This window comes from Canis aureus, chromosome 24 (assembly GCF_053574225.1).
Source record: "Canis aureus isolate CA01 chromosome 24, VMU_Caureus_v.1.0, whole genome shotgun sequence".
In the NCBI taxonomy this organism is placed as follows: domain Eukaryota; kingdom Metazoa; phylum Chordata; class Mammalia; order Carnivora; family Canidae; genus Canis; species Canis aureus.
The window spans coordinates 10552401-10577916 of NC_135634.1; the positions used below are offsets into that span (position 1 = coordinate 10552401).

Below are 25516 nucleotides of genomic sequence, written 5' to 3' on the forward strand. Positions count from 1 at the left end.
AAGAAAGCAATATTGCAACAGAACAAAATAAATGAGAGACTGTGGAGTCACTTAGCTTCTGTCACGACTTTCCTTAATATTCTGTGAAGAGAGAACATACAAGCTGCATTAGCTGCATTTAAAAAAAAAATAGCCTGTTGTGGAAGCTTCTGGTGTTTGGAAATGAATGGTCGATCTTGGTTAAAGCCTAGAGGAGATGCAGACACTTTGATTCAAAATGCAATAGGATATCTGAAAGCTCTCCAGCCACAGGGCAAGGCTTGTGTAGAGCAGAGTTGGGCAAGAAGTCCATCTGGCAAGGAACTAAGGTAGGAGTCAAAACAAACAAGATTGCAGCAAATTTCAGGCTACAGACAGCAATCAAATACACAAGAAGTCAAAACAGGTTGTTTATATGGCCTCTCTTCCCCAACTGGAAGACAAGTTCCATGTGCACAGGAATTTTTGATTTTTGTTTACAATCGCATCCCCAGCTTCTAGAACAATTCCTCGCTCAAATATCTGATGACTGAATGAACATCTAAGTTCCAGAAGATAGACTTGTCAAAGGAAATGAAATTCCACAAATATCTAGTGATCACCTAAGCAGCGCCATGTTAAGCGTCCACATACAGTAACATATATAGCACTGCAATGTGACATGAAAATGCATAATGCAAGGTGAGGGGAGGACAGGCCAGTGATGGTATAAAGGACTGTCGTTGTTAAGAATGGCATGGGTCGGAAAGGCTGAAATCTGTGCCAGGCCCCCAGCTTGGTATTCAGTTCCCTGAGATCCCTGCACAGAAACCACTTCATCTACTGTATACCTAAGTGTACTTCATCATATACCTAAGTGTACTTCTAGTAGGTGCTCAGTAAATGTCTGGGAATTAATGAGAAGGCAATAAGGGACCCAAAGAGAACATGCGATTTAGCTTCAGGGTTAGAATATTGGCCAGGACCAGCCAGAGAATCGGCCCAGGGTTCCCTCCTTGTTCCCTCCTTCTCCTTCAATGGAATGACCGTAGCCAGTCCAGATCTCAGACTGTCAGAGTGAAGTCTGAGACCTCCAGGCCTAGAATTAAATACCAAAATGTGAAACCCCAGGGCTCTATTTAAGACTTCCCAAATCAGTGGTGCCTGAATGGCTCAGCTAGTTAAGCATCTGCCTTCTGCTCAAGTCATAATCCGTAGGTCCTGCTATCAAGCCCTGGGTGGGGCTCCCTGCTCAGTGTGGAACCTGCTTCTCCCTCTCCCTCTGCTGTTCCCTGCTCCCTCCCCCCATATAAATAAATAAAATCTTTTTAAATTTTTGAAAAAAAAAAAAAAAAAGACTTCTTGAATCAAAATCCTGGATGGGGGACCCAGAAACTAACATCTTATGCAAGTACCCAGGTAAATCTTCTGCATGACAAAGTTTGGATTCGACTAAAGTAGGATTTTGTAGACAAGTAAAAAGATCTAATAAGGATTCTCTCAGGTCCCTATATTAGTAACTGAAATCCCAAGGGCAAGGAAAACTAATATTTTGGGTGGTTACTGTAGACCAGGTACTATTCAAGATGCTGTCACATATAATAATTTAATATTCAAAAATCCAAGGTGGTAGTTTCATTACATCTATTTTTAAAGAAACAAGCTTAAGAACAATAAATAACTTGCCTGACATTGCACAAGTCCTTAGTGGGATTCCAAATCATGTTTAATTTCTGAGATCACATGCTCCCCTACGTCTTGCTGCAACTTTTGGAAAGGCAAAATTGAGTGAACTGGGACATTCTGTAGTGCCTGTCTTTAAGAAATGTACATAGAATCTGTTACTGATTGGATGAATCCGCCAAGATAAATTTCTAGAAATGAAGATTTGAGTCATATATTGCTGGGCTCCAGCCAACCAGCCCTCTCCAGTGGCCAGGTCTCATATTTTAAAGAAACGCCAAAAGTCCAGCTTTGCATGTGAAATATCCTGATTTTTAAATATAGATAACTAATTCAAAAGTTTAAAACATAGGGATCCCTGGGTGGCTCAGTGGTTTAGTGCCTGTTCCTCCCAGGGCAAGATCCTGGGGTCCAGGGATCAAGTCCTGGGATCGAGTCCCACATCCGACTCCCTGCATGGAGCCTGCTTCTCCCTTTGCCTGTGTCTCTGCCTCTCTCTATGTGTCTCTCACGAATAAATAAAATCTTAAAAAAAAAAAGTTTAAAATACATCTCAAAAGTCAAACAGGTCTGGAAAACAAAATCTCTACTTTGGAGTATACAAATCCCAGGGAATTAAGGTGCATAAAACAACTGGGATACTATTTAGTGTAAAATGCTTTAGAACAGAGACATGTGTCCATGCATTCTGCTTACAAGAAGCTATATCCTATCACTACTTCTGGTTTAATTTGATAAAACCTGCATTGCATCATCTTTTGATTTTATACAGATGTCTCAGATATGGCCCAAAGGCCAAATTTTTGTAAATTGAACTGGACCTATTAACTTACCATCCTGGAGGTGAAAACCTTACTATTCCGGTTTGGGAGTGACCATCGATTAGCATTGACCAATTTTAAATTTGTGATCCCCTGCTTTTCCAATACGTCTTAAAGGAAAATGGAGTAAACTCTGGGGGAAGAACTTTCCGTTTAGTAAGCACTCCATACTGCATCTGCTTTCTAATAATTGCATTTGTGGATTTCTCAAGTGGAACTTCTCGGTACCAAAGTGAGCCCTGTTTCAGAGCAGAAATTCTCTCCCACACCCAAAGACCTAATAACGAGTGATTTACTACGTAGGATATATGTTCTAAAACAGCAAGTTTGCAATAACTGAGTTTTCATCCCTATTATTATTTAATGATTCCATAGTGCTAACTTACGAATGACAATAAACAAGCCAACGAGCTTTTGTTGTTTCTAACATATCCATGGTCTAAATAATACTCCACTCTTCCGATATTGGGGATTTTTTTTCTTAATCTATTTTACCGCAGGGTTAAAAAGATACCTCTCCTTCGGTGTCTTCAGGTTTGCAACGTGTAGACATTTATTTCAGGTTATCAAGTGAGGCGACGTTAACGGACCCAGGCAGAAACCATCACTAAGTTAATACAGCGTCACAACGTCACCAGTCAAAGGATGTTAAACGCAGTACAGAGGCGCGAGCATCAGTGTGGACAGATGAGAAAGGCACTTCCAGGGATGACCCGCAGAGATTCCTAGTCTCAAGACCCCACAGAAAGCCTCCAGGGAGTGAAGTCGGCAGGTTCTAATTTCACTCATTTTCATGGCTATGTTTGGGGGGTTTTTTGTTCTTTTTTGTTTCTGTTTTTGTTTTTTCAATTATTATTGTAGTTTTCCACTGCAAAAGCAAAGCGCATCAGAGGAGTCGGGCGGATTTCTGAGCAGAAAAGCCTCGTCTCTCCCGGAAGCGTGACGGCGCCGAGTTCCCGGAGCCGCGCGGGCCCGGCCACAGGGCAGCGCCCCGCCCGCCCCGCCGCCCCCCTACCACCGGCGGGGCTGCACCGGGCGGGGCTGCACCGGGCGGGGCTGCACCGGGCGGGCGGGGCGGGGCTCCGGCTGCTGCCCGAGGGCTCCGCGGCGCTCCCCGGCCCGCGGCCGCCGGCGTTGGAGAAACTAGGGGACTTGCTCGGCGCGCCCGGGTTCCCGATGCGCCTCGCTGCCGGCAGCAGGGCTCGCGCCGGGCGCCGGGCCTCCAGCCCCCGCCGGCTCTGCGCCCTCGGCCCGCGCGCGCTCCTCCTCCCTCCACCCCCGCCCCGCCCCCCCGCTCTTACTCACCCCTTCTTCCCCCGCCCCCGGCTCCCACCGCCGCCCACCCGCGACCTCCCCTCCGCGTCTCCCCCTTCTCCTCACTTCTCCCTCCCGCCTCCTCCTACCCGCTTCCTCCGCCTCCGCCCCTCCCCCGCCGCTCACCTCCGTCCTTCACTTCTTCCCTCTGCCACCTCCTCCTGCACCCCTTCCTTCCCACGTCCTCTTACCTCCACTTCATCCTCCCCACCCTCTTCTTACTCACCCCTTCTTCCTGTCTCCTGCCCTTTCTTCCTCCCCCATACCTCCTTCCCCTCACTTCTTCCCTCCCCTACCTCCTCCCCCTTCTCCCTTCCTCTTCCCTCTCCAGCCCCTCCTCCCCTTCTCACTTACCCTGCCTCCCATCTCCTCCCACCCCCCTTCCTCCACCTTTGCCCCCACTTCCTGCCACCTTCCTCCCCCTCCCACTTTCTCTCTCCCACTTCTCCCACTTCCTTCTTCCCTCTCCCACCTCCTCCAACCCTTCCTTCCTCCACGTCGGTTCAACCCCTCTTCTGATGCATCCATTCTTCCTACCCCCCTCCCCTCCTTCCAAACCCCCGGACTCCCACCCCTCTCCTTCTCCTTCTCCTCCTCCCCTCCCCTCCCCCACGCGTCTGCTCCTGCCCTGCGCCCCTCCCCCTCTCACCTCCCACCTCATTGCCCCCACCTCCTGCCCCTCCCTCTCCTCCCTTCTCCCCTGGGGGCCGCCTCCCTCATTTCGGGAAACCCAGATCTGGGCAGAATGTGGTTTCAGGGCTCAGTCACGAAATCCGAGGAGAAGGTTTACAGGCAGCTCCACCGCGGGGTGGCCTGGAGCCCCAGGCAGCCTTGGCGTTTGCGCCCGCAAAACTCTGAGCTTCTGTGGGGCGGGGGTCCCAGCCCCAAGGGCAGCGCCCGGCTCTTCTCAGTTGAACGACGGTTCTGCTCTGGAAGTTTCGCACGGATCAAAGCGCAGCAGTACTTTTGGTTTTAGAGAGAAATGAGGACCCAGGAGAGGACTGAGAGAGAGAGGCCCGGGGAGGCAAGAGAACAGGGGGAGCAAGATGGTCCTGGTGTGCTCTAGACCGGATCCTTTAGAGCGGAATTTCATATTTGGACACCTGGGGGGGGGGGGGTAGGTAGATGTAAAGATAAGGTGGCCTGGACAGCAGAATCCCACAGAAGGACAGTGTGGCATTTCCGCCACCAGAAATGGTGGCCACAGGGTCTTGTTTCCCCCAGCCTCCCATCCCCATCCAGTTCAGTGGGTCGCGTAGGTCTCTTTGATCTTCCGTTTAGCACATCAGGACACTGAGGCCAGGGTAGGCTAAGAGATTTGGCCATGACCACACAGGTCTTAGCGGCAGACCCAAGACTCAAATCTATATCTGACTCCCAGACTCAAAACCTGACTTAGTATAAGCTGGTGTTCGGCTTGAACACAGTTTGAACTGACGCCTGGTTTGGAGGACAGTCAGGTAGCTCTGCAGGTAGGTACCTGCTCACAGTTCTTCCAGACTTGTGTTTCACAACGGACATAATGAGGGCATCTTTTCCCCCCAAGGGATGTTCCTGAGGCCTTTCATTAGCAGGAATCTCTGAATTCCTAGCCTCTCTCCAGAGCTCTATAAGGGTACTTATAGAGCTATTATCTCTAGTTAACCCAAATCTCCTTAGGGCTCATTAGGGAAATTCCTTGGGCCCTAGGCTGGCATCCCAAAGCAAAAGTACTGGACTATCCCATAGTTTTTTTTTTTTGCTCTCCCCCAAATAACCATTCTGCTACAAAGGAAATAAATAGTAGTGAGGAGGGGTAGACCAACAAGACAAGTGAAACTGAGGTTTAATGGGGCCCTTGCAGTACATCCAGAATCTCCACTGGACTGTGAAGAACACCTCGGGGAAAACTGGGATTCTCTGTTCCTATTCCTATGGTATGCAACGGGGTGACTTACTCTGGAGACCAGGGAGACCTGAGTGGTGAGGGTGATGGGATATTTGTGGTTCAGAACGTATGTGTGTTCCTTTCCTGTTTAAATATAAAACACACTTGTTTCTGTTAGGCTCCTCTGATGATTTTGTGTTTTGTTTTGTTTTGTTTTGTTTTCAGAATGTTTCAAGATACCATGCAGGATGTTTTATGCTTCAGATATATTTTCATTACTAGTTGACATCTATATACTCATATGTCACCAGAACACACCCTAATCCTCACCCAAAAATGAGATAAAGTCTCAGTGGGTTAAGCATCTGCCTTTGGCTCAGGTCATGATCTCAGGGTCCTAGGATGGAGTCCTGAGTCAGGCTCCCTGCTCAGGGAGGAGTCTACTTGTCTCTCTGCCTGTCCCTCCTCCCCTCGCTTGTGTTGTCTCTCTCTGTTTCTCAAATAAATACATAAATAAAATCTTTTAAAGAAAATGAGATATGTGGCTCAGCAGTTGGGCATCTGCCTTCGGCTCAGGGGTGTAATCCTGGACTCCCAGGATTGAGTCCCACAGCGGGCTCCCTGAATGGAGGCTGCTTCTCCCTCTGCCTATGTCTCTGCCTCTCTCTCTCTCTGTCTCTCATGAATAAATCAAATCTTTAAAAAGAAAAAAAGGAAATAAGATAAAGTTTTGACAAGCCCAGCCTTCTAAGAAAGTCAGTGGGAAAAAAAAAAAAAAAAAGTCAGTGGGAAGACTGGCTGTTAAATATAATGTTCTACACATGTTCTAATGGAGTGCAGAGGGAATTTGTGTTTAAAATGCTGTGTCGTGGAATACCTCAGGGTGCCATCTGATGGTTCATTTATTTCTAAACTTCGTACAGCTACCATATTGATAAATAAATCCCCCACAGGAGTGCTAGGAAGTTCTCCTGGTTACCCTTTCTCCATTTTTATAGGTTAAGAATCAAAGCCACCAGAAAGAGGTCGACAACATACAACCTGATACCCAAGCCTTGTTTTTGGTGGTGGGTAGTGAGGCTGTAGGCCTGAGGTTCCTTAGGCGAACAATGGAGTGAAGAAAGTAAATGGTTCTGCCTGCCATCTCTAAGAGTAGTCACGAATCCCCGCTATGGATGGAAGGGCCTTCTGGTCCCAGCAGCTGCTCCACAACAGAATCAGGCCATTTTCTCCAAGGTGGCCAACTATCCCTAATCTTTTTGTCATGTCAGACTCCATGGTAGAAGATGCAACTGAGGGGGCTGCCTCTAAGGACCTTCTCCTCCTACAGGGGCCTAATGTCCTGCTTTCTGGTACTGAGGAGGGAGCCATGGAAACTGGTCAGAGAACCTCCTCCTTCCTGCAGGAAGAGAAAGAGAATCAGGCAAATCAAAATGAAGCAAGGCCTAGGGCAGTGCCCAAAGCTGACAGGCCACCACCCAATGCAAATACAGTTGACTAAGACTCAAGTTGTTCATCTGGCCCTTGGCCACCCTGCAGACTCTGCCGGTGAGGCCTGTCAGCCACTGGGATGCCCTGGGCCCCAGACCTCTCCTGGCAGTTGTACCTCTGCTGGATACCATTCCTGGTATCATTCCTAGGGAATCTGGAGGCAAGTCCAGGCTTATGTGCTCAGTGAGAAACAGTGGGCATGTGTTTGCCATTTGACTGAGACCATCAACAAACAAGGCTTGGATCCCAGGTCTGGCTCTGAGGCCCGGGAGCTTCAGGCCTTTGCAGTGGCAGAACAGTGAGGGAGGTACTCCGGGCTTTCAGCACCTCTTAAATCATGCCAGAGAGAGAGCCACTTACTTCCACACGCACAGGCTGCCGCTGGCTCTGTCACAAGAAGATGAACTACAAGTAATAAAATCAAGATGAAGTTCTGTGTAAATCTTTCTAGCTCACAAAGACTGTAGAAAGTTGAAGATGAAAGGCATATTAAAGACCATCGAGTTCTATCTTCTCATCCCGCATCTGCAAACCTTCGGCCCTGAGAAGTGAGTGGACCACCCCACCATCACGCAGCCCCTCCAAGGCGGCAGTGGCGCTGACTTTCCGTGGATGTCACACCACATCCTGCCGGCCTGCTAGTCACACGTTATCTCACGACTTCAGAAAACAGGTAAGGAGAAATCAGTCCTCCAGGATCTTTATCTCTCCCTTCGTTGTTTCCAGCTGCTAAAAACTGGCACGGTTAAAAGTGGGTCGCCCTGCCAGTCACGGAGGGTCAGTGCTTTGGGAACAACAGGCAGGTGCTCAGAAGCGTAATTGCCAGTCTTCTCCCTGGCACCTGGGGATTTCTGTCACTCAAGTCCCTGGGTATGTGCCCTCAGCAAAAACTACCCCACGAAGTCAATTGCCAGCTCCAATCATCTGTACATTTACCCTCTGGGGATGGAAAGCCAGAGGAAATGCGATTTCCTAATCTAATTGGCCTCGGACACAACAGAGGTTTTTGCCTGATAAAAGCCCTCAGAGAGTCCATGCATATTTAGGACCTACAATGCTCTCCAGGATCCTTCATGGGACCAGGCTGTACAGAGAAAAACACCTCACAGATGGCTCTGGCTCTCTCTTGGCCTCAGTTAAGACCTTGGTTGAGACAAGTTTGAGACCTTGGTTGCCAGTGATCAGCTCAGCTGGGTTAGGCAGCAAGGGAAATGAAATCTTTAAAATAAAAATAAAATCTTTAAATAAAATCTTTAAAAAAAAAAGTGCGACTATCCTAGACTTCAAATTAGTTATTGATATAGAAGAAGTGACTGGTGCAGGTGCAGGTGGGAGTTTTGAGGCACAATTCAGACACTAGAGCCTTATTTACTTATTTATTTCCTTTTTTTTTTTTAAGATTTTATTTATTCATTCATGAGAGACACAGAGAGAGAGAGAGGCAGAGACACAGGCAGAGGGAGAAGCAGGCTCCACACAGGGAGCCCAACGTGGGACTTGATCTTGGGTCTCCAGGATCAGGCCCTGGACTGAAGGCAGCACTAAACCGCTGAGCCACCCTGGCTGCCCTGGAGCCTAATTTCTTGAGGGATAAATTGTCTATCATAGAGCTGAAGCCATTTAGATAGCAGTTTCCTGGAGATTCCACTCCTATCCTCTGGGCTCTATTAAGAAAGCCCGTCAAACAAACATCTTGATCTTTTATGTGACTATCATATATATTTTCTTCCTGTTGATGTGTGCTAGTTAGCTAGTGTAATTTTAAACTTCTGTGTGTCAAAAAATAAAATAAAATAAAATAAACTTCTGTGTGTCAAGATATGTAAATGCACATATACATGTGCTTAAAAACCCAAACCTATTTCCAAGAAGGATTAGAAGCAACTAATAAAAACACAGAAGAAGGGGCACCTGGGTGGCTCAGTCAGTTGGATGTCTGCCTTTGGCTCAGGTCATGACCTCGAGGTCCTGGGATCAAGCCTTCCCCATAGGACTCTCTGCTCAGCAGGGAGCCTGCTTCTCCCTCTCACTCTGCCTAGTGCTCCCCCTGCTTGTGCTCTCTATCTCTCTCTCTCTGTCAAATAAATAAATAAAATCTTTAACAACAACAAAATGACCAAAAGCCATTAACACTAAAAAAGAAGTAAAAACTATGTAGCAAACAGCTTGTGATTGAACAGAGTGATAAAAGACGGCAGGCTATAATTCCTGACCTGAACTGATTAGTAAACCTAGTTATGAACTTTATAACATTCAAGGCGAAGAAGAAAATGTTATGAATTAAATCATTCTTATTATTTAAACAGTGTGAACCTCTAAAATAGTTCTTAAAATATAGTGCAGGAAACATTGTGGTCCTCAAAACGCTTTCTGGGGGCCCACAGATCAAAACTATTTTCTTTTTTTTTTTTAATAAAATAATTTTTATTGGTGTTCAATTTACCAACATACAGAATAACACCCAGTGCTCATCCCATCAAGTGTCCCCCTCAGTGCCCATCACCCACTCACCCCCACCCCCCGCCCTCCTCCCCTTCCACCACCCCTAGTATTTTCATAATACTAAGGCATTGCTTGCCCCTTTCTCTCTCATTCTGTCATGAGTGTCCAGTGAATTTTGTGGAGGCTACATGTCATGTAATATTACCACAGACAGAATGCAAAAGCACATATACAAATCCAACTGTCTTCTACTGAACCAGATATTCAAGAGATTGGCAAAAATTTAAAACAGTGTCACTCTTTTCACTATTTTTGTTTTGAAAACTTATTTTCATAAAACATACTTTTGTTGGTGTATTTTGGGCTTATTGCAATTATTTTAAATGAATTAGAAAATATTTAATTTTTAAAAAAATTCTAATATGGTAAGCCTTGTAGATATATTCTAGATAAGAAAAAAACTCTTTGAGATTCTCAATGATTTTTGTAAGAGTGTATAGGGATTCTGAGACCACATGTTTAAGAATTGCTAATCAAGAGTTTTACTATTATTTATGCATCAGACGTGATTTTTGAAGTTTCTTTCTAGAACGCAGTGGTCATGGCCACATTTGATCCCAAGCAAAATTAAAATCATTTTATGAACAGATGAAGTATCATTTTTTACACATATTCATTTATTCCTCATTTTATCTGTTCCAGAAATATCAACTGAGCACCAGTACATAGGTTCTGTGTATTGTGCCTTATTCTGTGAAGACAGTGAAGGGTAAAACAAATACGATCCCTGTCCTCACAGAGATCTGTGATCTGGTTTGCAAAGGAGAAACAATGATGATGTGAAAATTCAAGATCAATGTAAAACTAGATGAAACTGCTTTTGTTTATATTCACATAAACTACCAATTTAAAAGAATACTGTTTATTTTACAGAGTCTGAAGACTTGAGGTTGAAGAGTTTCCTGTCAGGAGGACATCATTTGATAGGTATTAGATTTACTGGTGATTCAAGTTACAGCAGCCCTAGTCTGTTATCATTGTGTTTAAAAGTATGATATGTTTTGAGGAAATTCACTGTAGGTAAACAAATCTACATTAGAAAGCACTGTACTTGCATTACGAAAAGGTTTTTCATTTTAGAAATACTATACTGGTCTTACAGAGGGAGTGATCAATAACCTTATTGACTGAATGAACAGCTCATTGTACACCTAAAATTTGATTCATATTATCACAATTGATTCACAACCTTTCAGTTATGTGTATAATACATTTAAGAAGATGAAATTGTATTGTGCAGTTACAGTAAAAAGGAGAAAGCAAGCTTCCAGTTGTGACCAATGACTGATGTTAGTTGAGCCTTAGGCCAGGAAGAAAAGCCTAGAATTGGTAAAAGAGAGGTGCCAAAGAAAATGGGAACTGTGAGGTGTAAGTAGAACTTCATTCATTTGTTTGACAGCATGGTTGGGCTGGAGGGTCAAAGCAATGCATGTACATTTCAGTATGGCATTAGTCAAAAATCTTTTAGAGTGTCCTTGTCAATTCATGGAGAGATATAGGGTAGAAGTAGGGCAAATTAGATTGATTTGTAGCTGGTTGAACAGTCACTTCCCAAAAGTCTTGAAATGGATCCATTTCAATTTTGATGGAGGTCCCTAGTGACTTGCCACAGAAATCTACCTTCAGCCTCACTCAGTACAATATTGTTATAAATGATATCCTGAAGAAGTCTGTTGGTGACAAATATGGGGAAAAAAGTTTATATGTGAAGAGACTAGAAGCCAGGGTCCAAAAATGTTTTTAAAGGGAACAATGTGGGCAGCCCCAGTGGCTCAGCGGTTTAGTGCTACCTTCGGCCCAGGGTCTGATCCTGGAGACCCGGGATGAGTCCCACATCGGGCTCCCGGCATGGAGCCTGCTTCTCCCTCTGCCTGTGTCTCTGCCTCTCTCTCTCTCTCTCTCTCTGTGTGTCTTTCATGAATAAATAAATAAAATCTTAAAAAAAATAAAATAAAATACAGAGAACAATGTGTCAAATCTAATAAGAATTTAATAGAGAAGTATCCCACAGTTATGCACCTAAAAGTTATTCAAACAGGTTCAGGGTGTTTGGAACCTGGAATGTTTAAGTGAAACAAGGATAAAGCAAATGTAAAAATGTACCTGTAAAGATTTTGTTAGGAGTCGGCCACCAGTTGGTGCTTAGGATGTTTCCCAAAGCTCCACTATAACAGTAGATGTTAGTCTAGAGAACAGGAAGATGAGGGTGGAGAAGAGACTCGGGTAGGGAGTGTGGTTTAAGAGTCCAATATGCAAAAGAAAAAATAAATGACTTCTTAAAATACTACATGAGAAGCCTTGGATTGTATTAATAGAAATATTATGTCCAGGGACGCCTGGGTGGCTCAGTGGTTAGGCTCTGGGATCAAGTCCCACATCGGGCTCCTGTGAAGAGCCTGCTTCTCCTTCTGCCTATGTCTCTCCCTCTCTCCATGTCTCCCATGAATAAATAAATAAATCTTAAAAAAAAAAAAGAAATATTATGTCCAGAATAAAGGAGGGTATGGTCTTGCTCTACTCTGCATGTTAGGCCTCTCCTGGATACTGAAGGCAATTCTGGGTGACTATATTTTATGGTGGCTTTGATCAGCTAGACTATGTAGAGAAGACAGCAAACTAATATGGAGTCTTTTTTTTTTTTTCATTGGAGTTCAATTTGCCAACATATAGCATAATACCCAGTGGTCATCCCACCAAGTGCCCCCCTCAGTGCCCATCACCCAGTCACCCAACCCCCCGCCCACCGCCCCTTCCACTACCCCTTGTTCGTTTCCCAAAGTTAGGAGTCTCTCATGTTTTGTCACCCTCACTGATATTTTCACTCATTTTCTCTCCTTTTCCCTTCATTCCCTTTCACTAATTTTTATATTCCCCAAATGAATGAGACCATATAATGTTTGTCCTTCTCCGATTGACTTATTTCACTCAGCATAATACCCTCCAGTTCCATCGACGTTGAAGAAAATGGTGGGTATTTGTCATTTCTAATGGCTGAGGAATATTCCATTGTATACCTAGACCACATCTTCTTTATCCATTCATCTTTCGATGGGCACCGAGGCTCCTTCCACAGTTTGGCTATTGTGGCCATTGCTGCTAGAAACATCGGGGTGCAGGTGTCCCAGCGTTTCACTGCATCTGTATCTTTGGGGTAAATCCCCGGCAGTGCAATTGCTGGGTCATAGGGCAGGTCTATTTTTAACTCTTTGAGGAACCTCCACACAGTTTTCCAGAGTGGCTGCACCAGGTCACATTCCCACCAACAGTGCAGGAGGGTTCCCCTTTCTCCACATCCTCTCCAACATTTGTGGTTTCCTGCCTTGTTAATTTTCCCCATTCTCACTGGTGTGAGGTGGTATCTCATTGTGGTTTTGATTTGTATTTCCCTGATGGCCAGTGATGCGGAGCATTTTCTCATGTGCTTGTTGGCCATGTGTATGTCTCCTTTGGTGAAACTTCTGTTCATGTCTTCTGCCCATTTCATGATTGGATTGTTTGTTTCTTTGCTGTTGAGTTTAATAAGTTCTTTATAGATCTTGGATACTAGCTAATATGGAAAGAGTCTTGAAGTTATGTTGTGTCCCTGCTCTCAAGACAGCAAAGTGTGGCCCTAGACCTTCAAGGCCACATGACTACTGGCTACCCTTCTGATTTCTCTCTTTTTCTCCATTTCAGTGTGGCTGGCCTCCTTGATACTTCTCAAACATCAAGCATTTATCTTTGTAGGGTCTTTGCTCTTCCCCTCACATGTCACATGGTTCATCCCCTCCATTCAGTCAGGTCTTTGCTCAAAAGTCACCTCCTCATTTAGACCTCCTTTAGACCTCCTTTACCTCCCAATCTAAAGAAACACTACTATTTCCCAGTCTCTTTACCTTGCTTGTCCTTTAGTATATTAATCAGTATCTAACATTATGTTATAAATATACTTAACTGTTTATTGTCTGTCTTCACAATAGAATGTAAGATCCAGGAGGGCTGGGGCTTTGTTTGCTTCCCTGATCCATCGCTTGTTCCTGATATACCTTAGGTTCCCAATGAGCACATTTTGATAAACTCAAAGGCCATACTGCAAACTCACAAAACAGCCTCTGAGAGCTGTCAAACATTGGAAGAGCTGCTTGGTGGAAGGGGCCTCTCCCACCCACATGGCCAGGTTAGAATGATGAGTAGGCACTCAAGGCAAGGAACTTTGGGACTCTCAGGTTCTATATAAATAAATATTTCTAAGCATTGGAAGGAGTGGGCCACTTGGAGCCTCCCTGCCATAGGGCACGTTTCCTCAGGTGTGAGAAAGTCACTTGTCAGAGGCATTGTTTGGGACTTGAATTCAATGAGACCTATTCCAAATTTTATGAGATTGTCCCAGGCCACCTCCTTCTTGTTGAAACATTTCTGAATGTGGTCTACTGAAATAGTTTTCCTGTGTGAACACATTTTCAATGTTTTGAATGGGATAATGGGATTCAATTTGTAGAAACGATGCCTATTTTCTGAAGCGTGCTTAGGAATATGTGAGATTTAGAGGAGAAAGACTGATCTTATGTGAATTGTGTGTCATTCTCTGTTCTCTGACAGCATCTCAAGAATGATCAAAATGTACCTAATTTTTCTTATTCACATGCCCAATGTGCTCACCAGCCTTATAAATAATCACAAATGTTGCTTTCTCAGTATCTTTCTAGATAAGACATGGCATCTGTCCCAAGGAGAATGATTTTAGCACTCAGCAGCTGAGAAAGGAAATGAATTATCCCATTGTGACTACTAGAGCAATTTAGGTAGTCAGGAATTATCCTGGTATGGACAGATAGACAAAGAGTCAACAAGATGTTGGTATGCTTTTTCAATGAGGCAAACGTTTTCTTTTGGAAAATAGCACTAAATGTATAACACAGAGCTCAGAGAATATTGAACATAGAGATCTATGTGTTTTTATAAATTAAAACAAAACAGAACAAAAAACCATAAAGGGGCTTGCAGAGGACTGCGTTTCTCACTTGGGGAAAAGGGGACAAAATATCAGTGTGGAGGGATTCCAGGCGCCTTACAGTTAATATCTCCAGCAATGACTTACTCCCACAGTCCTGAAGCAGGCCAAGAACAGAGATAGAGCTTGAAAGTGTGTCATGGGAATTTGTGACTGTTTCTCTGGCTGCGTGATGAGAATTTTGCTGTCTGTAAATGGCTGAGGTTGGAACCCCACGGCTCGTGTTCTGTTAACCTAAAAGTCTTTCCTGAAACTCTAAATTTGTAAAATTTATTTTAAAAAGCAAACAAGCCCAAACATAATTTCAGCACATTAAAACAGCAACTCCTGAGCCATATAAAGGCAGACATGCGAGTGAACCTTCTTTTTCTCCCAACATCAGCTTGATTCTAGAACAAAGTTTCATGAGAAGGAAAGGGTATATGGATGTGTGACACTAATTCTTAGGAACTTTCCAGGAAATGAATTTGTACAGCAATGGGTTAATGAAGCCAGAACAGACCCAAGATGAGAAATTGGGATGCTTCTATTACTTGGTCCTGAAGTATGAAACAATGGTTGTTCTTCCCTGGGCATCACCTTTTCATGCTGGCTTTCCTGTGGGACTCTGTATTGTTTGGGCTGGCTTTTGGGCCTACCCAGTGCTGGTGGCTAGGCCTCTCTTTCCTGGGTCCTCTTGTGCCTTACTGACTAAATTAGTGGAATCAAGACAGCTAGCCAGGGTGGCACCAGGGTCAGATCGAAATTGTCCTTTATGCTTTACTGGTCTACTGCACACAGGGTTGATCGTTTCTTAAGGACAGGGGTGCAGCGTGTTACCATTATATCCCCAGCACCTAGCACAACCCCAGCCCCAAATTCAGTCCTCAGTAAAGGTTGTTTGTTTGTTTGTTACTATTAAATGACCTGAGAAGTTCCAAAGGAATGCATGCCTGCATTAACCTTTTTCTAACCAATGGCACAGATTGCATATTTTGGTATGAGGGTGGTTTTTTTCTTCCATATTGTTTTGGATTCTCAAATAATGGACACCACATACATCTTGTGACCTGAAAACCCATTTCTTCTTCTTCTTCTTCTTTTTTTTTTAAGATTTTATTTATGTATTTATGAGACACAGACAAAAAGAGAGGCAGAGACATAGGCAAAGGGAGAAGTAGGCTCCCTGCGGAGAACCTGATACAGGACTGGATCCCAGAATCCTGGGACTACCACCTGAGGGGAGGGCTCAACCACTAACACACCCAGGGTCCCTGAGAACTCATTTCCTTGGTGGTCTGGATAATGAGGGAAGGATCTAAGTCCTTGCTCATTGCTCACCACTGAATCTCCCATACTGTGCCCAGGACCCCATCCACAATCAATAAACATTTGTTAAATAAATAAAAACATAAAAACTTTAAAAACTAAGAAGAATAATAAGGTACAACTGGCCCCACTTGCACCTACCCAGCTGCTGACATTGCCCAATAAATGGGCCTCTTTCAAAACAGGACATGTTAGGAAACTGAATATCCCTAAAGGGAAAAGATGTTAGGACAGCAGGCCCTCCTTCCTACCGGTTTTGGGAAGGTGAGCGGAAATATGGGACAGAACGGCCCAGGGTACCGGTCCTGCACTGACTGACGGGCTTGCAGCGGTCACCGGGCGCCCGGCCGCGCTCCGCAGCCCGCAGGAGCCCGAGGGGGCAGGGCCCGCAGGTCCGCAGGCCGGGGAGGCTGGTCGAGTCCGCCGCCGCCCGCGGCTAGTGGCTGCTCGGCTCCCGCCCACTCCCGCGCCGCCACCAAGCGTTTCAAAGGTGACGCTGGGGGCGGGGGGGGGGCGGGATGCGGCGGGGACAGAGGGCGGCCCGGCGGGGCGCGGGGCCCGCGCTGCCCCCGCCTCCCGGAGCCTCCATTTGGGGAGTTCACGGCGGGCCCCGGAGCCAGGAGAGAGACACCTGCCGGTGGCACGCGGCAGTGCAGGTCCCCGCCCCCCCCCCACCCCCGCCGGCGGGGAGGGGCCGCTCGGCGCGGAACCCGGAACCCGCTCCTCTGCCAGACACTTCTGGATTCCGTTTCCAAGGACCCAACACGATCTTTTCTTTGGACCTTCTTCGAAAAGATTTTTTTTTTAATTCCATCTTTTTGTTCATTAGAGACACACAGAGGCAGAGACACAGGCAGAGGTTCTCGAGAAGCAGGCTCCCTGGTAGCCCGACGGGGACTCGATCCCAGGACCCCGCGACCCCAGGATCACGCCCTGAGCCAAAGGCGGATGCTCAACCGCTGGGACACCCAGGTGCCCTTCGAAAAGATTTTTTTAAATGGACTCATGTTCACGTACAGGGGAGCCCAAATGCCCCCCTGCCGTGGCCCTCCTGGACATCCTCAGCCAGCCAGCCCACACCTGTTCCTGGCGCAGCGCGGCCAAGTCAGCACAAGGACCCGCCTCCGCAATCAGCCGGTCCTTGAAAGAGAGGGCAAAGTCTCACTAGTCTCACTCCTTTTTTTTTTCTTTAAGTGATTTTTTTTTAATAGTAATCTCTACACCCAACTTGGGGCTCAAACTCACGATCAGAGATCAAGAGTCACATGCTCTTCCAACTGACCAGCCAGGCGCTCCTCACTAGGTTTGTTTTAAGCTCACCTACCGAGGTTAGCCAGGTGACTCTCTGGGAAACATTGACCTGGGCTCTGTCGGCTTCAGGCCGAGCCCCAAACCAGTGCTTGCCCCCGTGTGTGTGTGTGTGTGTGTGTGTGTGTGTGTGTGTGTGTGGTGCGTTTCAGCACGGGTATAGGAAAGCGTGTAAGGTGAAAGGTGGATGTGCTAGAAGTCACAATGAAAGAAGGGAACAAAGTGCACTGAGAACAAATAAGAACAACTCGCTATGAACCAGTCTAGGACCCTGGGAGCACCCTCTGGTGAGAAAGGAAGGAAACCTGGCAATTCTAATCATCAACTTTCATTACCCACCAAGTACCAGAAGAAAGAACTCCATGAAGGCTGAAGAAGTAAAAAGTGTTTTGGGGTTGCTGGTCTGGAGATAATCCCTGCACAATGGGGGAGATTTGAGTCCTTGCAAGGAGATGGGACAAACAGGGCTTTCCATTTCCCGAGAGTGGGGGGTGGGTGGGGGGTGGGTAGGGTAACAGGCTTAAGGTGCCGCTGACTAGGTAGGGAGTGTGGATATTCCCCCGTGACCCACAGGGAGCCACTGCTGGTTCTCCACAGTCCAGGAAGCACATGGTACCTCTGAAATTCATCTATGAACGCATCCAGTCTCAAAGCAGTTTGAGCCTCACCTGGGAACTTGTTAGACATGCAAAATTGAGGTGCCCCCCCCCTCTTGACCTACTGGATCAGAGTCTCTGGGGGTGGGTCCTAGGGATCTGTCTTTAACAAGCCCTATGGGTGATTCTGGTGTTTTCTAAAATTTGGGAACCACTGGATTGGGAAATAGAGAAGAAAGGAGCTGACTGGATGACATTCCAGGTGTAGGGCAGCAAGCTCCCCGCGTATAAATAAGGGGGAAGACAGGTATACCAGTGACAGGTACAGGAGGGGAAGGGGATTCAGTTTGTGAGGGGAAGAGCATGAAGTAAAGGTCCTTTTGGTCCTGTAGAGTTTAGCATGAAAGCAAGGTACCCACCTCAAAATTCCTTGAGGCAGCTGGAAGTCAAGGCCTTACATGGCCAGGAGAGCAAGGATGAGGTCACCTATATGCAGGGGAAAAAAAGAGGGGGTCAGCTCAGTGTGATCAGACAGACAGGGGAGAACAGAGAGTCCAAGAACCTACAAGAAAGAGCTGGTCAGAGAGGAAGCAAAAACAAACAAACAAAACCAACAATCTGCATGGTGTCACTGAGGCAGAGAAAGGAAAGAGAGTCCAGAAAGAACCGGTCAGAGGAAGAAGATTCCAGTGTCAGCTGGCCAGGGCGGTGTTTTCTCACCCATTAGAGGACTGTGAAACAATATGGCTATAAAACCAGCATGTAAAATAATAACAGAAAATGTCAGAGTGTATCTCACATAGCAAGGATACAGTTTCATGAAATTTCTGTGTAAGATATATTTTTGTGTCAACTGCACTTCAATCTCAAAAAGATATATTTGGGGGGGCTGCATTATTTCTGTGGCATTCTTGCTAAAAATGTCTGTCTTCAGTGCAATTTTGAAAAAATATCAGACAAACTGCAGTGGAGGGACATTTGACAACATAACTGATCAACACTCTCTAAGTGTCGAGGTCATAAAAGTCAACAAAAGACTGATGAACTCACATAGATTCAGGAGACCAAGGAGAAATGACAAAATGCAATATGAGACACTGAAGGGGTCCTGGTACAGGAAAGGGACATTAGTGGGAAATTGGGGTCTCTGGTCTGGTTAATAGTCCAGCTCCAACGTTAGTTTCCTGGTTTTGATCATTGTACTAGAGGAAGCGGGATGAGAATGGCTTCGTCTATTCCAGCTGCTATAATAAAATGCCAAAGATTGGGTGGCATATAAACAGCAGTTTATTTCTAACAGATCTGTTGGTTGGAAGTCCAAGGTCCTGGTGCTGGCAGATTCCATATCTGGTGAGGACCCACTTCCTTGTTCATAGATGGTGCCTTCTTGCTGTGTCCTCAGTGGGTGGAAGGGCCCAGGGAGCTCTCTGGAGCTCCCCTTTGTAAGGGCACTAATCTCATTCTTGTAGGCTCCTTCCTCATGGCCTACTCACCTCCCAAGGCCATACCCTTTAATACCATCGCTTTGTGCATAAAATTCCAACGTAGGAATTCTGGGGTGATACAAGCATCTGGACCATAGCAAAGTATATATGGAAGTTGTCTGCAGGATTTTTGCAACTTTTCTGCAAGTCCAAAATAAATTCAGATCACGGCTTAAAAACACAATGTATTTTTGTATATGAGAACTGGCGGGGGGAGGGGACATAATGGAAAATACGGTAAGCCATGGTGAAAAAAGTTTGAAAGCCACACCATCTGGGGTATGCACCAGGCAGGGAGGGTAAGCTCCTGCAGCTGAGGTCCTGGCAGGCTGTGTGCCTGGGTGCATGTTGTCGGGGAGGATGAGGAGTTGCAGGTAATGGGCCTTGGTCAGAGAGGGAACTGGCGTTATCACAGTGCGTGCAGGTGGCTAGGTGCAGGCCTCAGTTCTGCTGTTTGACAGATGCTGTGGATTCCAGAAGAGAGAAATTCTGACCCCAGGAAGTCTGAGAGGTGGGTAGGCAATGTGGATGTTAAAGCTGTCACAGCCACATACTGTTACAATCAACCACAGCCACGTGGAGGGGGAGTTATATGCCAGAAACAGATCCCCTGCCACCCAGGGGAGGGTCACATTTGATAGTCTAGGGGATATGTTATTTCTTTGATTTTTGTTTTTCCTGGGTGAGGGAGGGGGATCTAATTTCATAATCTAAGTTTCATAGTCAAAGTTAGGATCGAAGTTCACCTGTTTTATAATAGAAGACTCTCTGAAATCCTAAAAGCCCTAGGCCAATAATTGTCCCTCCTTCATGAGGAATCTTTCAAGCAACTTGGAGGAATGAAAGATTCTGGTAGTGCAGTAGTTTCTAACGTGCTTCGCAAATGTTTTCATTTAGAGCCACGGTTCTCCACTAAGGGCGATTTTGCCTCCCTTCCCCCCTCATTTGGCACTGTCTGGAGACATTTTCAATCGTCACAACTGGGTGTGCGCACGCCTGCACTAATGGTATTTCGGGGAGGCCCAGGATGGTGCTAAACACCTGTGGTGCACAAAACAGCCCGTCTACCCCACAGCAGAAAATTATCCAGCCCAGAATGTCAATAATGCCAAAGTTGAGAAACCCTGAATTAGAGGAGATGAAAATCTGAGGTCTGTTTATGGTTAGGAACGTTGCCTGGGTGCTTCTCACAAAAGAAGGGTATTAAACTTCATTTCTTGGCTTCATTTCAAGTGGATAATTATAACCTGCCTACCTAAAATTTACACTTTAATTTTCAATGGGTATCTTTCTTCAGTTCATGCTTAAACAGGCTTGGGGTGGCTGTATTCTTGACAACTGGGCAATATTCTGTGCCTGAGCCAGTTATAGGTCAATGGTGGGTGAGACAATTGGTCTTGAAGTGATTCGAAATCTTTGGGCGATAGGCACTAAAAGAAGAAACATAGGACATTATCATCATTATTAATTCTTAGTACTATCACAGCGCTCATTCAGCCACTCTCAGGATTCCCACAGGATTGCCATTAGTACTAAGGTCAAAAGCAGATTCGTGACCTTTGGTCTCACCAGACACCACCCAGAATTAATATATTAGCCGTTAAAAGCCGGGAGCTCTCACTCTGCAGCGCCTTGCTGCCTGCTCCCAGCCTTCGGGAAAGGTTCTACATTGGCAACATTGAGCTTCAAAGCAAATCTTCAATCTTCTATTTGTACTGGCTGTTCCCATATTTAGAACAGAGCAGCACATACTTGTCTATTGCTTCAAGGCAAGAGCAAATTCTGAAGGTATTAAGTAGAGACTCACTTCAAGCAAACAAGAGAGCCCAGAACAAGTTAAGGGCAAGACTTTCCCTCTCTCTTTCCTTACATTTTAAAGCTTTATGATAATTTGGATAGCAAAACTTAAAATCCCAAGTCAGGCTGCCAACTAATTGACAAACCAAATGCTTGCTTTTTGTGAGCCACGCTGATCAGTTTGTGAAAATTGATTTGGCTTTTTTTTTTTTTTTAATAATATTTTAAAGTCAAACAAGCCGGGGTGGCTACATGCAATATAAGAAAAGCAGGTTGGGGGGCAGCCCCGGTGGCTCAGCGGTTTAAGCGCCACCTTCAGTCCAGGGCGTGATCCTGCAGACCCGGGATCTGGATCGAGTCCCGCGTCGGGCTCCCTGCGTGGAGCCTGCTTCTCCCTCTGCCTGTGTCTCTGCCTCTCTCTCTCTGTGTCTCTCATGAATAAATAAATAAAATCTTAAAAATAAAATAAAATAAAAGCAGTCTGGGTTTTCCTCTACAGGTCTAAGAGCAGGTTGGGTTTTCTTTCTGTCATTTGTCAAGTTGTGGTTTTTTGTTTTGTTTTGTTTTCACTTTGAAGTTTTGTTTGCTTTCCCTAGGATTTCTGTCTTTGAAAGATTGTATCAAGATCATCCTTAGTTACCTGGAACTTTGGTAAAATATGACTCTGGGGATCATAAATAGTGATATATGGTGCTTCTCTGCTTGATGCGTCTTTATTGAAATAGGTTTGGAGTGGAGACTCTCCTGGCACAATTCTTCCCTAAAAGTCCAGATTATTTCACAGTTGAAGTGCTGCCTTTCACAAATGGATAAGATGTCACTGACTTTAATCTGATTTTTTATGAGCCGCCCGCTCCACATCCGCTGGCCCAGGTCCTCAAAAACATGCATTTTGAAGGTGTTAGCTGAGGGGAGAAGCAGATATTTTATTCAGGGGACAGAGTCTGTCTTTGCAAAACAACTGACTGGAGTATCCTGGACAGAGCCTGAGATCCAGGGTTCCTGGTGGGAACAATCTAAACCATAATAAGTGTTGATATTCCCTGGCTATTTAGTATGAGGCAAGCCGACCCCCAAGTTTATCTGTGGAATGATTCATTTCAGCTTTGTCACAACTCCCTGACCAAGGAGTTACTTGGAGCTTCTACTTCATGGTTGAGGATCCTGAGGCTCAGACAGGTCAGGTACTTTACCCAAGGTCATGGAGCAGAAAGACTTGCTAGAATTTGCAACAAGCCATCTGTGTCTAGGGGCCTTGCTCTTGACTTTTCCCAGCAAATGTGATCTTAAAAACCTGAAAAAGATTAGCAGGGAATAATGATATGTTTTGTTTTTTAAATGTTGCAAGCTATTTTCACATTCATTCCCTCTTTTGCTCAGGAGGCATGATGGTAACTAGAATCCGGGAAGGTGTCTTTTCATAAAGGTTGGATTTAAAGACGGCTAGACATGAGCACACGCACTCCCTTTCCTAATACAACTTGAATGGGAGGCCTGCTTGAGAAAATTGGGTGCCCCAAGAAATCACTCCAGTTTATTTTCTTTCTCCCAAAGATGAATTTAGGTGGCGGGATGTTTGAGTTTGCCTTTCAGTAATGCCTTTCTTTTTCTACACTTTTCTTGAAGGTGATGCAATTAATACCCTTTTGAAGTTTAATTATACCTCTGGCATTGCATTGCATGAAGCATTTACTCACGGCTGTGTTTTTGGAAGCTAAGTGTATGGCAGGAACGACATATTTATCTTGGAATTGAGACTTGAGAAGCGAGTTCCTCCCTTGAACGTGGCCTAAGATGTATCACCTCCCCATCTGGGATTCCAGCCTCAGGTACATAAGGAAGCCAACAGTAAGGTTGAAGAGTAAAAAGAGCAAGAAGACATCTTCCATGAATGGAGCTAAAAGCTGATGAGGGAAAGTACAGCCATCCAACATTTTTGCAGTTTAGTACTGGTATGTCCACCCCATCCTGCGCCCTCCCATTCACCATCCTCCACTTATCCTAAAGATAAGAATGGTTGCCAAATCACCACTTTCAACAATGTCTATTCCAGCTTAAATATGGCCCTGGTGCCTCAAGTTGAGTATAGAACAAGTTGATAACATACGGACAATTCTATGCTCATGAGACATGTAGCAACCTGTCGGTATCACCTACGAGGCCCTCTGAAATAAGTCCCCATCCTGTGTGGCTGGCTGAGTTAGTAGAGCATTTGACTCTTGATCTTCAGGGTCATGAGTTCAAGCCCCATGTTGGGCAGAGAGTTTAATTAAAAAATAAATAAATAAATAAATAAATAAATAAATAAATAAATAAAGAGGGGCACTTGGGTGACTCAGTGTCTGCCTTTGGCTCAGGCTGTGATCCTGGGGTCCTGGGATTGAGTCCTTACATCAGGCTCCCTGTAGGAGGGTGGAGGCTCTCCCTCTGCCTGTGTCTCCGCCTCTCTCTCTCTCTGTCTCTCATGAATAAATAAAATCTTTAAAATAAATAAATTAAATTAAATTTAAAAAAATGGAATTAGTCCCCAAACCTTCCTTTCTAGATCTAGCACCTCCCTACCCTGCAGCTATACTTAGATGGCCTGCACCATTTTGCTCCAAGTGGGGTAAAAGGTCAGTTGCGGCCACGTTTCAGAATTCCACGGATTGATTTTCTACCTTCTCTAGGCTGCACTTTTGAGACTTAGAAACAAGACTAGGATGGGTGATGTGGGCCCAAGATAACCAACTCGGGCAGCCCAAACTCACAGACACAGGGAGTTCAATATCTTAATTTCATGCCTCCACACATCAATTTAATTCATGTAGATCTCTCATCCTGGGATGCCTTCCTTCACTTTGTCTCTAGAATTATACTTTTCCTTCAGTATCCAATCATTTTCCAGTGACCCAACCCTCTGAGATGCCCCTCCATGCTGCCATAACACTCCGGGCTTCCCTGCGTTATAGCACGCACCACATGGAGGCCTCTTGCTATTGCTTTTTCTACCTTCTCACTAAATTTCTATTAATTCATTTTGGCTAATAGTAGGAGATCAATATAGTTGTTGAATAAATGAATGAATCTTTCTTTCTGATAGAGCCTATTTGGGAAATTCAAGTCAGAAGATTAATTAGTGAATATAGAAGGCCTGGGATGAGCTGAGCCAGAAATGCCCCAAATCCATGTCTGAGACCAGCAGCCCTGTCCCATAGCATTGCTACTCTGCCAGGTTGTTCCAGATTCTTCAAACTCTCCATTTTTTGATGCTGTGATTACCTCTGTCAGCTCTGGTCCTATCAAATGGACTCCCAAGTAGGTCCTAATATCTTTGGTTTTAAACTTGGCCGGGATTGCAGAAAAGAAGAAAACCCAAGAAGGCTCTAGTCGCCTATGTTGAAGAAGTTATGTTACTTTTCACAACTTGGGATCATGAGTTGAGCTGGACCAGCTTTGTGGGGTGTTCCACCTGCAGGTTCCCCCACATCTGCCTTTGGGCCCCAAAGACCTTGTTTTTCAAAGGGGTATAGGAATGCTCCTGGGCTAGTGGCTACATAGGACACAGCTATGAGGAAGAGAATTCTCCGCTCAGAGGCAGCCCTGCATGAAAGCAAAGGAGATGGCCTCCATCAGCCCATCGCCAAATCCAAAGTCTAAGAGAGGGCAGCCCGGGTGGCTCAGCAGTTTAGCACTGCCTTTGGCCCAGACTGTGATCCTGGAGTCCTGGGATCGAGTCCCACGTCGGGCTCCCTGCACGGAGCCTGCTTCTCCCTCTGCCTGTGTCTCTGCCCTCTCTGTGTATCTTTCATGAATAAATAAATAAAATTTTTAAAATAAATTAAATAAAATTAAATTTAAAAAAAAGTCTAAGAGAGGGGGCTTTTGGAAGTAGGAGTCTATTAATCTCTGCTAACACATTAGCGCTAATCTGTTGTTCAAGGACAGGAAGGCTCCTATAGGAGCCTTTTGATCATTTTGACCATGTAGAAGGCTCCTGAAATATCTGTAAGTGCAAGGAAAATAGAGACTTCTGGGTAGCATGAGAATCTGAGCTTGGATCATGGGCATTCTCTTGGTCATGTTGGAGGGCTCGGCCAGGTTCTCCCTCTGTAATTTTTGTCCTGTAGTTTTGCATGGAAATTATTCTGTACCTCCTGGGGATCTAATCAAATGTAAATACCTTAAAATGCCATCAAAAGCCTTAGAGGCACTGGTCAGGTATTATCAGTGACTAAGAGTGAATCTGAATTACAAGATTTCAAGTAGTATTCCATTGTGTAGATGTAGCACATCTTCTTTATCCGTTCATCTCTCAAAAAATTGCCATTCACAACAACATGGATGGAACTATAGGGCATTATGCTAAGTGAAGTAAGTCAGAGAGAGAAAGACAAATATTTTGTGATCTCTCTTAT

The 25516-nt window shown here is 45.2% G+C and overlaps 1 long non-coding RNA gene across 1 annotated transcript; it reads left to right on the forward strand.

Moving 5' to 3' along the window:
- Positions 1–3070: 3070 nt before the first annotated feature.
- Positions 3071–25516, forward strand: LOC144295757 (uncharacterized). The gene is made up of 5 exons (XR_013362850.1): positions 3071–3234; positions 7586–7807; positions 10510–10563; positions 22746–23071; positions 24202–25516. It is a non-coding gene; the product is annotated as an uncharacterized LOC144295757 (long non-coding RNA).